The sequence below is a fragment of the Thunnus albacares genome, chromosome 23, assembly GCF_914725855.1.
Source record: "Thunnus albacares chromosome 23, fThuAlb1.1, whole genome shotgun sequence".
NCBI lineage: Eukaryota > Metazoa > Chordata > Actinopteri > Scombriformes > Scombridae > Thunnus > Thunnus albacares.
The window spans coordinates 5,704,686-5,718,918 of record NC_058128.1 but is presented as its reverse complement, the minus strand read 5'-3'; the positions used below and the strand labels follow the sequence as shown (position 1 = coordinate 5,718,918).

The window sequence follows — 14,233 nt, the reverse complement described above, 5'->3', positions numbered from 1 at the left end:
TTGAAATATAAAACAGATGCAGATTCATGTGATATTTACAGTGTAATTTCCAGTTAAATGGACGGCAGAGGAGCCTGTCATCCTCTATAGATATTACAGAAAATACTATAAGACAGGATAGAAAATACTGTAGGAAACCAGCAGGTTATACTGTATTTCCTTCATGTAAGGCGATTGATCTGTAAAGTTGTGTCTCTAATTCACATCTAGCATGTGGAGGAGTCAGAGACACTCCTGCACAGATAATCAGAAAGCAGGATAATGATGGAGATATGAATAACTGGGTTACTTATGTTCCATATAATACCCTAAATATGATTAAAACCAGGATCACACATGACACGGACTGCATTTAAAAGGTGCTAATTAACAGACTATATCATGCTGATGACATGACACAGACCAGAAGTTGAGTGAAGCTGATTATAGTTAAATTTAGAATATTATAAAATCTTATATCCTAATGAAAATAATTTGTGTAATCACATGACTAAGGCTTCACTTGTCTTTGTAGTTTCAGGGTTTTTTGCTCGTGTGTGTGTGTGTGTAGTCTTTAATGTGATCTTGCTGCTACAATAAGGGTATGAACTACAGGGGAGCCGGGGGGGGGGGGGGGGGGGGGTCTCAGCTCCTCTTAATAAGACATGAGCTTCCCTGAAAATGTGATTTGTGAAATTTTGGGGAGGCTATTTTTGCCATGCATTTCTATTTTCTGTATCTTCATCATCATGGATCATGCGTAAAATCAGGCTATTATTGATGTATGATTCACGCATGAGGGTGATTCATCACTAGTTCTCGCCGTCGCCCTTCGAAGCACAGTGGCGTGATCACTTTAAAAAAAAAAACTTTCTTCAGTCGCCCAAATCGCCACTATTCATTTCTCTGATTTGTAGTCAGCATACAAATTTTGAATCTACCAACGACAACAAAAAAAGAGCAACCTCATATACATTTCATTTCATCTTCCTTTTGCCATTAAGAGAAGAAAAAAATCTAACAATAACATGGATCTCTTGTGTCCTGAGTACTATCTTCACCTGAAATGTTAAACAATCTCATCTAAAATTAAGATCTAATAACAACAAAGTGCAGCATAAGTACAGAATATGGATACAAATGTGATTACAAATGGCTTATGTTAATACCGTTGAGCTTTTACAACATAACCACAGCGAAGTATGGGGAGTGCCCTGACTTTACTTTATGACTTAATGCCAATAAAAAGTCAGAACATGTCTATACCTTTAGGGCTAAGCAACTTATCAGCCTACAGTTAGCGCTCGTGTTGTTGAAACGATAACATCACAATATTAGTATTCGCTGTATTTTCCCGCGCATGTAAACATAAGCAGCTACATTAATGAGACTGAGTGTAATTTGTTACTCTATTCTTCATTAACTTGGCTACTACTGAAGACATTTCAGTGACAACCTTCTCTTGTCTTTTCTGCCTCTGCTTGCATCTCCGTCGGTGGTAAAACTGCGGCGGTAATGAAGAAATCTGTTGACTAATGCCTCAGAACCGAGTGAATGGGTTTCTGAGCGGGACAATAAACATGTGAAACGCTTGCACAATAACGGACGTCTAAATCCGCGCTTGGAGGCAATGAGGAGGTGCGAGGAGCTTGGCAGCTTCTCTCTGATGTCTCATCTTTCTCGTCTCCCCTCTTCTCTCTCTCTTCATAATATGGGTGCTAGATGAGCCTGAACTGAGAACAAAACCCCCTTGTAAAAAAAAAAAAAAAGAGAGAGAGAGAGTTGGAGGGTGTTGTTGGATCACACTGGAAAAGTTTGCAATGTAGTCCTTTTAAGTAGGTTGTTATGTGCTGTGTTGTGTAAATGATATCATGTCTGGAGGCTACTTCCTCTTTTATTCATCTCTTTGTTAACTGTTCCCTATGGTTATAAAAGAGAAGTCCTTCTACTGACACTGGCCTCGTAATAAAAATAACATTAGCTAGCTGCAATCAACACATGATATAATGGAGTTTTACCCTTCACCAAAGCTGTCATGTTAAAACAGTTCAATTAGTAGAGAGAGTCGTATGCTGTTCACCTGTGCTGGGAGTCAGCATGAGGTCACCTGGTTCAACCTAAGAAGGATTGCATTTGCTGATATGGAGGCCTGAGGGAGTCTAAAAAACATCGGAAAGAAAGAGGCGCCATCATGGAACATGCATGTACTGTACGCTCAGTGGAAACATTACTCCAGGCATAAAAAATGGAAAGGAAGGGACGACAGGTAGCTGACACCAAAACATAAGCATAACTGCTTATTCAAACAAAGTTCTTACTTGTTAGAAGGTTTATTTTGTTAGCTAGTCTTTTATCTCATAGCTTGCAGGTAAGACTGTTTTGTTCAAGGTTAGGAAAGTGCAAGTGTGGTAACTTCATAATGAGGACGGGACTTCTGAGATTCTACATGCATTCATTAGCTGTTTTTGATCAGTAAATAGCTCCCATGATCAAGCTAAATGCTAGTTAAACCACCACTTTCTCTTATTATATTTCTACACGTTTGTTTTGTTCAAGGTTAGGAAAGTTGTGAGGACGGGACTTCGGAGATTCTACATGCATTCGTTGCGTTTAGCTGTTTTTGGTCAGTAAATAGCTCCCATGAGTAAGCTAACACCACTTTCTCTTATTTCTACAAATGTTAAATACACAAGCTCCAATGTGAAGCATCTCCAATGAATCATTGGAGTTGTTGCAATGCACCAGAGCTAGGCTAGCTCTTTACGCCTGCTAATAGTCTTTTTTTTTTTATGCTAAGCTGGGATAACACGCATTTTGGACTAAAGCCATGACTGAACTCACAGAGATGAAAGTGTCACCTCATTCTCAATAAATAAGCAATATTTCCCAAAATGTAAGCAACTTGCTGACCAACCTAAAAGAACATTATTGGGTCAACAGTTTTAGTATAAATGATATTTCAGAGGTTTTTACATTCTTGCTTAAGTAGTCATATTTGGGAATATGGTGTACTTACTGGATCTGAGTTAAACACATCTTAGCCTGTCATACTTTCCTCATGTTCATTAATCACCAAAATGGTCAAATTAAAAAACACACATGCAAGCACACACACACACACACACACAGTTCTTGGCAGCCACCGCTCGATGCCAGAATGGCTAATTACAGGTGTGGATTGTTTAAGTGATTGGTTCGCGTTCCTCTGTGTGTGTTTCTGAGCGAGGGATCAGGTAGATACTTAAGCGCTCTTGTTGCCTTTCACTCATACTCTTGGTAATCCTACAGGCCTTAACGCCAAATACTGTTGCTGAGTTACTGTCAGATACACCTCAGGCATTCCCCTCTTCAGATGTGTGTTTATGCAACTGTTTTATTTCTAAATCTCTTAATGACAGACTTCTTAATGGTCCTGTCGGCCTCTGTGATGAGGAAAGAGAAGCCTGCAAAGCGTCCAACTGAAGGATCAAACCTTAGGGCATTAAAATACGAAAAACGACTCGACTAGTGCTGAAATGTTTAGCTTTGTTTGGTGATATTCTGCATGACAGATAATTAATTGCCAAACATTTTGATTTTAATAAAAATTAATCAGTTAAGTCATTAATCAAGTAAAAAAATGTCAAAAATTGTACTAGTTCCAGCTCCTCAACTGTGGGAATGTGCTGCTTTTCTCTGCTTCATATAAAGATAAATTAAATATCTTTGGGCATTTTGGGCCGTTGGTTGAACCAAACAAGCATTATGAAGCAGTCAAACCATTAATCAGTCAATTATTAGCAATAACAGATTAATGTATAATTACAGTAATTTTTAGCTGTAGCTCTAAACTCAGAAGATGCAAAAATTACAACAAACTTTGTCAAACAACTTTGTTGTGTTGAATATATTAATATAAAGATGACATTTTTCTTTTGTTATTTTGTGAAAGTCACCAAAGTCAGTATTCACACTTCCTGGGAAATCAGTAAACACACTTCTGTGTTCTTTACATTTCTAACCAAACATGCCATTGTGATCGTTTTCCAGACGAAGCATGCTATGGCTACCAAAACCACTTTTCTGAATCCATCCTTAAACAACACGGTTATGTCTACAGATAGGAAAATGTATGCTAAAGGGACAGCAACTTCAGAACTGGGATTGTGGTACACAAAAATGTCAATAACATGGCCTCAGTTTACCATTTTACTGTTTGCTGACTGTATGGACTTCATCAGTGTTGGTGTTATAGTACTGAGATTTGCGACCTAGCATTTAAAAGCTTTGTCCCTCGACATCTTGCATCAACTGTATCTTGCGCTTTTTCATCCTCACTAGTGAATAGACCTTTTTTGTCTTCAACTGTCACACTTTTTAGGTTTCTAAACTCATTTTTTAAAAAGGTTGGGTTTCACAAACTAAGTTGTTGTGCCAGCTTCTTTTCACACCTTGATGATGGGGATTTTGAACCCTACGTATCCATCGACACACCCAAGCTAATCGTTATCAGGCATATCAAACGCTTCCATCTCTCAGCTCATCTACTTGACACAGATGGAGAAAAAAAAAAAAAAAAAAAGGTGATGCTTGAACCGAACGGCAGTCATCAAGATGAATCAATCTACATCAGTCCACTCTTCATCACTTTTTTTTTTTTCACTGAAAGGGCCTGCGGTGTCGGCTTCCATAAACAATACCACGCGGTAAGAATCAAGCTAGCTCGCCGCGGTGTAACACAACACAGCTCGGTCATACAAGCCTCTACGGCTCTAATAATATGGATCTTTTCTTCAGACCCCGCATATAATTTATTAACAGGCCCAAACTAAAGAAGGCCTCGCTCCTTGTGTGTGATGGAGAGAAAAGAGAAAGGTCTCCTCTCGGATGACTAAGTGTTTGTTTATGCTGGCTAATCTCAAAGGTGGATTTTTTTTTTTTTTTAACCATTGTAGAGGGGGTCTTTGTGTTCAATTTAGAAAAAAAAAAGACTACTCAATGTAAATGAGTGGGGGATCAGGGTCAACCCCTCTAGGGAGTGAGAGAGTGTGTGTGTGTGTGCGAACATGTGTGTGTGTGAATCTACTTCAGCCATCTTAATCCAGCACCCAGACTCTTGGCTCCTTGGCTCATCAAAGTGAGAGGCCAGCAGTAGCCAGCCCAGATTTAATCTCTGTGTGTTTGTTTGTATGTGTGTGTGTATGTGTGTGTATGTGTGTGTGTGTGTGTGTGTGTGTGTGTGTGTGTGTGTGTGTGTGTGTATAAGGGAGCTATGCATTGTGGCCCCTTCGTACGCTCAAGGGCTTTGCGGTGTGATAGCAAAGCTGAGCTAACGTTAGCATCATTTCTATCTTTTGGTCAACAGCGGAGTGAGAGAGAGAGAGAGAGAGAGAGAGATCCATTGTTGCATTCACACACACTCTCGCAGCCGTACGGGGCCGCACGACGGCGTGGAGTGCTGTCAACTGCAGATAAACTGACACAGGTCTGAGTTTGCACCTCTCAGCAAGAGCAAACACACCGAGGTTTGTGTCGGATAAGAGGGAAAGAGGGTGGAGAGTTTGTTTTTCTAAGTGTAACCACCAGAGATATCGGTGGAGAAAATTGAGTGTACGTAAGGTTAGAGTTGGCGTTTAGGTTCAACCAACATCTGTCTGCGAAGGCCAATACTGACACTGATCTCTTATAGGTAGAGGCCACCAGTATATACATTACAGTTAAACACTTTTTAACACTTTTGCTTTACTTTGCATGTTAATCTTTTACTTGCAAAACAGAAATAAAATCTTTAAATACGACGCATCCTAACATAATGGTCTCTATTTCTCCAAAAAAGGTGCAACTGCATAAATATGGCGACCATATTTGTGCAACCTCTAACTTTGCATCGGCATAAAATTAGAAGCCATTGCATCATCAGTTTATATTTGTATGAAGATAACATGTGGAAAACAGATATTTTTACTCTTAATTTGCCTAATTAAGTAAAAGATTTGGATGTTTTCCATCATGCTCATAAAACCACCAAAAAAACCCCTCAAACAAATACAATGCAAAGACTGAACAGACGCTATTTTCTATTGCTTGTCTTCTTCTACGAGCAACAATCTCAGCATCGTTTATGTCAAGCCCAAACTTTAGAGATCAATCAGTTCTCAATAAGTGCATCAAAGTTGTTATTGAAACAATCTTTATCATATCTAACCTATTAGAGGTGGATGATGTCAAATGTTTAGGCTAATATTTGCATATCAGAACACAATCTTCAGTGTGGGTGCATGCCTGTACATGTGTGCAACTCAAGCTTGATGAATAATAGCCTTGTTGATCCAATTCACACCGAAGCAAAGTCACACGCCTCTGCATTCGAATCCATGTGTTATTTCTCATATTACCAAACAGCTTCTTTCATCCTGCGAAGGTGACTTACCAGAACTGTTTACACCCTCACTTTACCTACGCAGGTGAGAGATAGTTTCACAGCTGCTTTTATGACGTATTTTGAATAATTTCTGATGTTTTTTTTTCCATTAACAATTATAAAACATTAGAAATAAAACTATAAAAACTCAATATAGTGGATGTTTTTTTTTTCGCAGAGCGGTGTTGGGGTGGTGTGATGCAGGAATGGAAATCTACCTGCTCGTATCAAGCCTTTCGTCACACCGGGTTGTTGCCAAGATACATAGATCACTTTATATTAAATTCCTTCAACTAACCTGACACACAGCTGTAAATCAGAGCATGAAAGGAAAGTCAATCTGTTGCTGCGCTTTCCTCCGTCTCGTTTTCTTCTTCTCCATAACTTTAATGTCTTTTTGCCAATTTGCCAAAAAATGCCTGGACTCCCAAGCATCGGAGGTCACCGAGGGTGAAACCACTTAACAGTCTCCGTTTTTGCCTTTTTAATAGTTTTATTTTTGGCTTGATTATGGGTGGATTCCCTCTCTGACAGATGCTTTCATCCCTTACTTGTGTATAATTATATATAAATGATTCAGACTGAAATGTGCTTTCTTAATTTCCCAGCACTCCCCAAGGTGTTATTTACCCATGTGTCTGAAGTCCGATCAGAAAGGCTTCTCACCTCATTAAGACACAGGCTAAATGGGTTAAGGCCTGATGAACGTTTCCAGGGAGGAGAGTCCATATTTCCTAAACGCCGTATCTGCAGCTCGCAGTTTTTCCTGGGCAGACACTTTCTCTACTGACGTGGCGAACGAGAGAAAAATTCTGTAAGTTTCCTTCTCAAAACATTTAGATATTTACTTTTTTTTCCAGGCGGGTTGGCACCACGCTGCTTGAACGAAGAGTTATTGTGAAGATCTGATGTTTTTTGTGTCAGAGGCCTGTACGTTACACGGTGAAGTTTTCCAGGGTCAGACTGATATTTAAGGATGATAATTGCTTTCTATGAAATATTAGTTGTCACTGAGTCAGCTGTACCTGAGTGTATTCAGCGAATTTTATGATTTGTGTTTTTCTATCAAGGGATGATTCACAAGTTTCCTGATAACTACGACGTGACCCGGGACATTAGTCAGGTCAGATCTAAATGATATCTTTTCTTTTATTGAACTGAAACAAAGATAAAAGGTCAATACAGGTATCATAAACAAAGGCAGCTGCCACATGTTACAAGAAGGTATAAATTATACTCAGTTAAAATGCAAAAGGTGTGAGTTTTGACACTAAGGACAATAAATAGAAAGATACTACTTGGTCAATCCTTTTTTTCCTCTACCACAGAGCCCCTCTAATGGCTCTGTGGTAGAAAGATGAAAAACACTTATTTAGTATGTCCCCTTATTGTTCTGTGCCATGGTAGTGTTTAGTCTCTTCACATATCTCCCCTCTGTCATTAAACCATGCGACAGTCACAAAAGTATGCTCACAGTTTACCACAGTTGCCATGCTACTGGTAGTATAAGGGTCCTGTTCTTATGCACCTGGTGTCTGGTCAGTGTTTCGCCATGTGTAAGTGGATCTGAGTGAATTTACTATGTATTGCAAGAGAAGGGCAAGAAAAAAAAGACATGTATTGATACTCTTTTGCCACTACGGCTCCGCGTCGACCCCATTGTATGCATGTCTTTTCGGAGACATGCATACGATGTATGTATGATGTTCTGAGTGACGAAAACAGGAGGTGTAATGTCGTCTGTGGGTAAGCTGTTCGCTACACCTTATTCCTGTTAGTCTAATGTTGTTAACGTTGTGATGAATCTGTACCATGAAAAGTCATGCTGCATTATCTAAGAATAGTTCCTGTTTGCGCTGTTACCATGGACGCGCAGAAAAAACAAACTGTGTGTGATCGTCTGTTATGTCTCTGAGAAGAAGAGGTGTAACTTCAAATGGTAATGTAAAAGAATTTTGGCTGGATTTGTGTTGTTATGTCAACATTTTTATTCTATTTTTAGGATCTGTTTCATGCCTCATAGAAGTCATTTCAATAGGAAAGACTAGATGATTAAATATCAGGCTTCAGTATCCTCGCAGATCTGCAGTCGTGCTGATCGATCACCGTACTCGTCCTGGGACAGCAGCACCGAGAGGATTTAACTACTGTCCTGTTTAGCCGAGCTTGTCAGATAATTCCCACGGTCCATCCCGTCTGTCCTTTTGTTCCCTCTCATTTTCTCCTCCTCATATCTGTGACTGATGACACTCACGCCGCCCTTATCGTCAGGTCCAGGTTGTTTTTTTTTTTTTTTTTTATTTTAATTAGGGGAGGCTGGGACACAATGGAGGTCTGTTGTTATCTGCGATGCCCACCTCTCCATGATTCCAGCTGTTTTTAAAAAGTCCTTCCCATCATCATCTAACCTGTTGTCTCTTTCTCTTTCTCCAGAGAACCGTTCGGGGGTCCTGGTTCCCAGCGTCCTGGGCTCTCTCAGGAGACCAATACGGACTGATGGGCAGATAGATAGCATCACTGCTCTGCTGCAGAGGGGAGAGTGTTGGAGGGCAGGATGGGATGGGGGGGGGGGTGGGGGGGTGGACTGGTGAGTTAATGAGACTAAATGAGGGCCAGAAAAAGGAGGGTAAAGGGGTGTGAAAAGGGTTTTGATGAGGGATAGTTAATAGTGTTTTTTTGGGAGGTTGGGGAGGGGGGGGGGGGGGGGCTGACCGCTGAGTCCTCACATCAGTGGTAAGTGTTTACGCACACAGGCTGCAGAGGGCTCGCACTCTGACCCCTCATAAGTAACCTTGACACAGGATCAACATCAATGAGGCAATAATGGTCAGAGAGCATAAGCTACTCCCCTGAGTGTGTCTGCAGGTTCCTGACAGACAAATTTAAGGCTTTTAAAAAGGACCTGTTGCAGAAAAACGGCCAATAACATTTGCTGAAATTTAAGAATTGTAGCAGAAGGACTCATCATGAAGGCTGTAATGACTGCCACTTTTATCTTATTTTACTTCAAATTGTGACCACTGTTAGCTTAGCTGAGCAATGTCACAGTAATTGTGGTTGGCAACATGCGGTTGGTGTGACAGCGAAGGTAATAACTCTCCCTCATTTTGGACTCTCTGTACTATCCGACGTCAGCCGATCAAGACGGTTTGCAACTAGTCAGCGACGCAATTGAACTGTGTGAGTGAATCCACTAATTTCTCTATTACAAATACTTTTTTAACCAGACTCAGGAGTATCTGATGATGGCCCAGTGATGACAAAGATGAAAAGACAAAAAAAAAAAAAACCATAAATCCCGTTTGAAAGTGATCGGCGTGTTTACAGACACGATGACGCCAGGAAGCAAACCACGTTTGGTATTTTGCGTCAAACTTTATCTCAGTTAATCTGACATTTATACATATGGGCCTTTATTAGTCAACCCTGTCACCACGAAAAAACATCAAATTCTTGCTTATATCTGCACATAGCAACTACTGTGTGTAAATGGTTATGGGAGGTTGGTGGTTATGGTTGATAAAAAGGCAAATGTTATCTTCATCTTATTACGGTTTTTTTTTTTATATTTTTGAGTTTAGCACTTGCAGATTTCCTGTTGTGTGTGCGTGTCCGAGCGTCGAGAGAGCGACGGCGAGAAAGGTCACATTGCCACATCCTCTGTGGGCCGAGCGTCGCCTCACGGAGATAGAGAGCCGTGCGTTAGATCGAAAGGACGCCGTAAGTGAGACGATAGCCTCTCTTGGGATATCACGAGCATCGCTGGTACATAAATAAGAGATTGAGAGATTCCTCTTATGTGTGACAGATGAAAGCCTCAGATCCCCGTTTCCTCAGCGTAAATAAGTAGGTCACCTCTACGAGTCATTAGCCTCATCAGTTTCCATTACATATTCATGGAGGGAAATGAGTTTACATGTGGATTGCCCCCCCCCCCCCCACTCCTCACCCCCCTTCAGCAGTACACATGAAAGCTCGGGCATAGACGGGCATTCTCGTCGCGGGCTGATTGTGCATCTCCCCTGTGGTCCTGGTTTGTATCAGAGAGCATTCAGAGCTCCCAGAGGACTGCCTCCTTTGTCGGAGCTCGGAGGAGTTAAATCGTATATAAAACAAATTAATTGCCCCTGTTAGATCACTCAAGCACTCACCCAGGGGAACATGTGCTTATCACACACCCAGGACCGCACGCACACACATACACTCTCTGCTCTTAGCGTTCCTGTGCTTGCCAGCCTCTCAGCCCTCTGTAGAATTAGGATGGGGTGTATGGGAGGGAGGGGAGGGAGGGGAGGTTACTCCTCTCCATCTGTTGGTCTCCTCAGAGTCCTGACTCCTGCTTTAATTACGTACACCCATCCCTCCTCCGTCTCTACCTATCCCATCTCTGCACTCCATCTGTTCCACCCAAACCCAAATGTGTCTGATAGGGACCCCTCATGTTGTTTATGGGGCCAATCCGTGCGGCTCTTTAGAGCAGAGTACAGTGGTGTTGAGGTATTTTACAGCCTGGCAGGCCTGGTCTTCATTCAGCTTGATTCTCTACTGTAGAGGTCACTCTGATTGCAACCTTTATGGCTAACGCTAACGGCTGTCACGGCAGACAGCACAGCAGGCCTGCTGACTGCGGTTTACGGCCCTAAGTGTGTGTTTGTGTTTAAGTGTGTGTGTGTGTGTGTGGACCGGTTCTGGGGAGGCTGTTGAGGCGTTTATTGCCTCGTAAGAGTGTGTGTTTAACAGGATTAGACCGATATATTGTGTGTTAGTAGGAGGAGAAGCAGAGCTGAATGTAAAAATATACATTATTACAGTTTTGAGGTACTTTTACTTGACTTGTGTATTTCCAGTCTTATAGTTTTATGCCACATTTCAAAGGGAAATGTTTTTTCTCCACTACTTTTATGTGATTGATAGAGTTTGTATCTTTCAGATAAACATCTTAGACGTTAAATATATTGCTGCTGTCAGGTGAAAAGTTTGTTTTTATGATCTAAAAGTTATTGGAAAAGGATGAAAAATTGTGGAGGCATGTCATTCAACTTACATAAAGCAAAGAATCACCTTTAAGTATAAATGATAGTATAATAAAGACAGACAGCTACAACTAGAGGTGGAAGAAGCATTTAGACCATTTACTTAAGTACAGATAGCAATAATGTAAAAAATAGTCCATAGAAGTAAGAATCCTGCATTCAAATGTCACTTAAGTAAAAATACAGCCGAATGTACACAAATACAACAAGTAAAAGTCATCATTATGCAGCAGAATGGCTTCTTTTAGTCTTTTTTATCATAATATATTATAATATTGATTATTATTACTAATGTATTTATATTGAAGCAGCATTATAATGTTGTAGCTTCAATTCAGAAGCTAGAATTCACAATTACACTTACTTTTTTGACAATGTTTCATACTTTATAAAGTGATGATATAGTGAGTTCAATATTAATCTGAAAAGTAACAGTCACAGTGAAGTCTAACTGTCAAATAAATGTGAAGGAGTAAAAGTACAACATTTAAAGGACCGTTCTTCACAACTGGTACTTCACTTTTGCGCAATCAAAACTTTAAATACATTAATTTTACTGGTAACTGAGTTTTTTTTTTTCTTTTACAACTTTTACTTCACTTCTTTTGTCACTGTGGATAATATATTTAAATTTTATTAATCAGATGTAGTGTTATCAGTGTCTACTTGTGATATGATGAATATAAAGTTTATTTGATTACAAGTTTACTGTAGAAACAATCAATACTCCACCCGTTTTCAGTGTATTTTACCTTTTTTTTGTAATCAGGTGACATGTGAACATTGTTATTCGTTCAACATGACTAAATTGTTCCATCATAATCTAAAAAACTCTTTTGGACACTTTTCCACTATGACAAAAATACATTTCATCAAGATTTCAGGAATAAAAAAATTACAGGTATCAGCGATTTAAACCCCTCTTATAGTGTTTTAAGGGGAAGTGTGTACCACTGACACCTACCCCGAGTGCGCCTGTGTTCGCTGGATTTTTGGCAGTGTGTGTGTTGACTGTATTGAGTCTCATTTACCACCTCCTGTGTTTCTGTGTTGCTCTGCTCTGTCATCTGTCTCTGGGGTCGAGTGGACCTCCAGCAGCACAATAAAACCAAATTGGCTATTTGTTTTCTGTGGCTCTGGCTGAGCAGGGGGCCCTGACGCCAACTATCAGCCCATACAGAGCCATCAGTTCAGTCGGAGGGAGGCAAACACACACACACACACACACAGTCATAATGTTAATTTAGCCCCTGTAGTTTTATTCCAGCTCTATTGTTTGGCAGACTGACTTATTGACCTGTTGCATCAGGCTACTGTACTGAGAAAAAAAACAAAAAAAAAACAAAACAACTGATCCACATCCTTTATTTCAGGGATTTGGAGTTGTAGGAAAACCTCAGTCGTTTCTGGTAACTGGGTGAAAGGATGGGAATTAAATGTTATTGTGTGCTGAACTCTGTCTGGTGGTCAGAATAGCACACGTGTAGTTATGAGAAGTGTAGTTTATTTTTATTTTAAGACAGCAAATGTGACTAAAGTGCTGTACACTTTCATAAAAATGGAAAACAAATATACAAACACAGAAATTAGATAAATAAATGGGAAATAAAAAAATCTTAAGTGATTGAAATGTGCCAACAATCAATAGCTACAATTAACAGCACCAATAACTAACATACAGATACAAAAAATATTTGTTTGCGGTTTTAAATATGAATTTTAAAATCATTCTGTCTTTGATAGAGTATGTTTTGTTTAAGACCTGGTTTAAATTATTGCCCTTGAATGTGTGTAAATGGGATTTACTTGCATCTTATTCACTACTGGACTTATTGTATACAGTCTAAAGTATTAAAATGCATATATAGTTTTTTAAATGTCACCTCTCATTCCAATAATTCTTTATCTGATTTCTAACCTCTCTGTGCTGCTGTAACATGAATGAATTTGCCCTCGGGGATCAATAAAGTCTTATTTTATCTCATCTTGTTTATCTGGTTGTTTTTTTTTTTGTTGTTGTTTTTTTTGCTATTCAGGGTAGCTGATTGGCTCACTGAAGTTGAAATGTTTGCATGTTAAGAAATTACTGATGCTGAATAAGCCTTTAATCTTTACTTCATGATTACTTTTAATTCTGTGGCTGATAAAAAAAGTCTTTCAGTCACTTCAGAACTGTCACTTTTGTCTTAACGTGGAATAAAGTGCGGGTGCTTACTATGGTCTGGCTGGTTGGGTCGGGGTAGTTTTGGTAGGAATGGTGAATGATGTTTGCTATATAAATGCAATTTTTAGTTAATGATCGTCACTGTTTTTTTAACTGGTGCGAAGGATAAATAATAAATAATTGGTGGTGAAAGACAGAAAGAAAGAAAGAGTTGAAACAATAGAGGAGGGTCACCATGGGAGACCAGCCCGTCCCTTTTAGATGTCAATGAAGCCCAGGTAGACTGACCCGTAATGTCCACAAACAGAGCGACACCCTGGGCTGAGCCGAGCTGGTCAGGCTGGTCTTAGGCTCTTTAGGTAGAATGGGGAGGACTGGTGGCCCCCAGCAGGACTAAACAAACTCCCCAGCCAGAGCCTTTGCAATGCAAATGGATGTAAATACCTTAAACGTGTGTGTGTGTGTTGCTAGCTCCACTCTGAGTGGGGCCTGACCCCAGGGGGCTAACGTACCCCTGTAATCAGGCGACCCCAGAGCAGTGTGTGTGTGTGTGTGTGTGTTCCTGCTTGCCTAATAAGCTCATTTACCCCAAGGGCCATGAGTCGGTTTATCAAAGACATTCTTCTGTCTCATTCATCCATCTCTCTTTGAATCTTT

General features: G+C 40.1%; 2 long non-coding RNA genes across 3 annotated transcripts in view; one reads left to right on the top strand and one right to left on the bottom strand.

Moving 5' to 3' along the window:
- Positions 1–14,233, bottom strand: part of LOC122975027 — a 245,861-nt gene that overhangs the window by 56,301 nt on the left and 175,327 nt on the right. The window lies entirely within an intron of this gene.
- On the top strand, positions 6,587–8,911 carry LOC122975031. Its single transcript, XR_006400548.1, has 3 exons — positions 6,587–7,193; positions 7,450–7,502; positions 8,813–8,911. It is a non-coding gene; the product is annotated as an uncharacterized LOC122975031 (long non-coding RNA).